The sequence below is a fragment of the Solanum tuberosum genome, unplaced genomic scaffold (genome assembly GCF_000226075.1).
Source record: "Solanum tuberosum cultivar DM 1-3 516 R44 unplaced genomic scaffold, SolTub_3.0 scf00024, whole genome shotgun sequence".
In the NCBI taxonomy this organism is placed as follows: Eukaryota; Viridiplantae; Streptophyta; class Magnoliopsida; order Solanales; family Solanaceae; genus Solanum; species Solanum tuberosum.
The window spans coordinates 213,944-218,324 of NW_006238950.1; positions in this window are offsets into that span (position 1 = coordinate 213,944).

The following is a 4,381-nucleotide window of genomic DNA, read 5'->3' on the forward strand; positions in this document are numbered from 1 at the left end:
CGAGTCCTCCGGAAATCAAGGAGGCTCACCACTGACTCTGGAGTGCTCAGCTGGATCAACGACGTGCAGAAGGCTATTCCGGGGTACCTGTGTCTGCATCGTCATAAGATGCAGGCCAACTGGCATCAGTACATTGAATGTACGAGTATGCGAGCTGGAAAGCTAAACCACAACTTAAGCTTGAAAGAGTACAAGAGAACACTTACCTTGGCTCTGTTCAACTCATGAATAACTGAACTCAATATATAAAGCAATAAGACACATGCGATATATAAAGCTTGTAAAACTCTTAAAACATGACGTAAAAATCATATTTATAATATCATGAAAATACCATGCTTCCTCTCAAGGTCTACTTGTGCAATGTATGAATGATGTCCCATACCCCGATCCATAAGAAGCAGAACCCTCGAGGAACCATTCTCTTTCTACTGTGGGAGCTTCTCTAACCGACAAACCACCACTATGAATCTGAGTGGTGATACAACGTTTTACCTCACGTTGCCCGAGGACCATCCTATACCTTGCCGTGATATAGGAAGCTAACTTTACTCAGTGGATCCACTAGCTTAACTTTCGGGTTCATCTAAAAAGTATGACCCGTTAACTCCCATGTTGGCTACATGGTTCTTATGGAGAGTTGAGTTTAATATGAACTCGTATCTCCAATTCGGTGCTCAAGACTACTCCTAAAAATACTTTAGCTCATAAGTGTTTTAAACACATCTTTATTTAGTTGAGATAATTACTCAAAATCTAGCCCAAGGCTCACTTGGAACGATGTTCCTTTTTCTTGAAACTAGCCCAAAGGCTCTTTTGGAAATCATTAGTCCCTTTCTTACTCAAATGTAAAAACATTTAGAAACTTCTTTGGGAATACATAGTTCCCTAATAGCTTTTGAGAATGAACTCAACTTTTAAACTCTTGACTCAACTTGAAACTTGAGACCTCTTTCTTAGCTTGAAACTCTAAGCTCTTTACTTGACTTGAAACTTGAGTCTTAAATTGAAGTTAAAACGTTCAATAAAGACTCTTGAAAAACCTTAAGAACTTGCTTGAACTAACTTCTTAACTTTGCTTGACTTCTAACTTCACTTGACTTCTAACTTTCCCTGAATTGAATTATGAATTCAAGGTGTTTGATGACATGTTACGGATGAGTTCGGGAGGTTTAAATGTACCTTAGAGTGTTGGAAACAACCATAAAACATAGTTACAATACCAAGGAACATGCATGGGAAGGTATGAAATGAAAGGGGACACTTGGTGTCCTTGGCGCTCTGCAAGGCGTGGAGCGCCAGCCCCAAAACTTCAGAGGGGTCTTGCTGGCGCTCTGAGTGGCGCGCCGCCCCAAGGGGGAAACTTCAGAATCCCTTTTGAGGGGCGCTTGCAGGCGCGACGCGCTAACCTTCTTGCCCAGAAACTCGACTTTTCTCCCTCTTTTTCCAACTCTAAACCACCCCAACTCCAAAGGTTTCAACCCCAAACACTAAGGATCATCATATCCCTCAACATACCATAGAATACAACTCAAAAAACCAACCGGAAACAAGTCCCAAATCAACAAGAATCTCAACATCAAAAGCAACTACAATACCAACACAACCCAATAACTCTAAACAACACAACCAATCCTTTCTCAATAAATAAAAGGGGCTAGGTGTGTGGGGGAAAGGATCAACCCACACTAACTACTCACATACCTAGTAGGGATCACCCCCGACGATTTCCACGACGATCTTTGACGAAAACTCCTTGATCTCCTCTTCTTTCTCTCTTCTTCTCTTCTTTACTCTCAAGCCCTAGCTCTCACTCTTTTAAAATGGGATGAAAATGATCCACAATAAGTCTAACACAACAATATAACCTCAAGAGAAATGACTAGGGAAAAGACAAAAATGCCCTTAAAATTTCCTGACGGATTCCCTGCTAACTGCCCGACTTTCAAAGGTCATAACTCACTCATACAAACTCGGAATCGACCAAACTCGGTGGCGTTGGAAAGACAATACCATGATCTATGCAACCATAACTGGAACTACACCTAAACCATCCTGAGCTAGAAGTTATGGCTGTTCAAAGTTGGCCAAAAACTCACCTTTTCCATACTTGGCCAATATTTTCCAAAATTTTCAAATTCTTTCCAAAAATGAAATTTTCAAATTCTAAGCCTCTTCTTAGTTATTTCAATTTTCCGGATGTTACAATATCTCTCCCTTGGGAACATTCGTCCTCGAATGAGGCTACTCTTACAAGGCTAAGGGTGTAACATCAATTCAAACACCCAACAAACAAACAACGACAACAATTACATGCCCACTATAATTCAAAGGGCACTAAGAAGGGATTTAATACCTAAATCTGCATTTCCTCCGGATTCAAAGAGATAGGGATATCTCTTCTTCATGTCCTCTTCGGCTTCCCAAGTAGCAACCTCAACTAATTGGTTCCTCCAAAGGACCTTGACTGAGGCTACCTCTTTCGTTCTCAACTTACGAACTTGGCGGTCTAGAATCTGAACTGGAACCTCCTCATAAGATAAGCTATCCTTGATCCCAATACTCTCAGTTGGTAGGATCAATAAAGGATCGTCAATGCACTTTTTCAACATAGAGATGTGAAATACAGGATGAACCGCTGCTAGTTCCTGTGGTAAATCCAACTCATAAGCAATATTGCCAATCCTCTTGGCTCTGCGGTAAGGTCCAATATACCGGGGACTAAGTTTCCCCTTCTTACCAAACCTCATAACCCCCTTCATGGGTGAAACCTTCAAACATACCCAATCATCTACTTCGAACTCTAACGCCTTTCTCCTAACATCAGTGTAGGATTTCTGGCGACTCTGTGCTGTTTTCAACCTCTCTTGAATCACTTTCACCTTCTCCAAAGCTTGGTGAACTAAATCTGGTCCTATCAACCCTGGTTCACCAACTTCAAACCATCCAATAGGAGATCTACATCTTCTCCCATAAAGAGCTTCGTATGAAGCCATCTGGATGCTAGAGTGATAACTGTTGTTGTAGGCAAACTCAATAAGAGGTAGGTGATCATCCCAAATACCCTTTAAATCGATCATACAGGCCCTCAACATATCTTCTAAAGTTTGGATAGTACGCTCTGCTTGCCCATCAGTCTGAGGATGAAAGGCAGTACTTAAGTTCACCGTTGAACCCAAGCCCTTCTAAAAAGATTTGCAGAACTGTGCACCTCTATCTAAAATAATGAAGACTGGGACTCTATGAAGTCTCACTATCTCTTGAATATACAACTTGGCATAATCTTCTGCTGAATGGGTAGTCTTTACTGGTAGAAAATGAGCTGACTTTGTCATCCTGTCGACAATAACCCAAATAGAATCATGCTTCCTGCGAGACCTTGTCAACCCTGTGATGAAATCCATATTGATCATCTCCCACTTCCATTCCGGAAGTTCTATTCTCTGAGCCAAACCACCGGGCCTTTGGTGCTCGACTTTCACTTGTTGGCAATTTGGACACATAGCAACAAATTCAGCAATGTCCTTCTTCATGCCATTGCACCAATAAATTTCTCTCAAGTCATGGTACATCTTTGTAGAACCCGGATGAATGTAGTATCTGGAGCTATGAGCTTCCTCCATGATCCTCTCTTGGAGTCCATCCACCATAGGTACACACAATCTTCCTTGATACCTCAAAACATCATCTCCCCCTTGTTCAAAAGCTAGTACTCTTTGCTTTTGAACATTTGCCTTCAACTCAAGAAAAATGGGATCTTAATCTTGTTTCTCTTTCACTTCTGACAATAGTCTCGACTCGGCCCCGTTCGTCACTGCTATTCCTTCTTCTGCGGAATCTATAAGTCTGACTCTCAGGCGTGCCAGTCTGTGTACATCTTTTGCTAATTCTCTCTTACCTTCTTCAATATGGATGGTGCTACCCATAAATAACCTGCTTAAAGCATCAGCAACAACATTAGCCTTACCTGGGTGGTACAGAATACTCAAGTCATAATCCTTGAGTAATTCTAACCACCTCCTCTGTCTGAGATTAAGCTCTTTCTGGGTGAACACATATTGAAGACTCTTGTGATCAATAAATACATCAGCATGCACACCATACAAGTAATGACGCCAAATCTTCAAAGCGAACACTACCGCAGCCAACTCTAAGTCATGGGTTGGGTAGTTCTTCTCATGAACTTTCAACTGTCTGGAGGCATAAGCTATAACCTTGCCATTCTGCATTAAGACACAACCCAAACCAACTCTAGATGCATCACAATACACCACAAAACCTTGAGTACCTTCTGGTAAAGTCAACACTGGAGCTGTAATCAACCTCTTTTTCAATTCCTGAAAGCTTTTCTCACAAGCTTCAAACCATTGAAATTTCACTG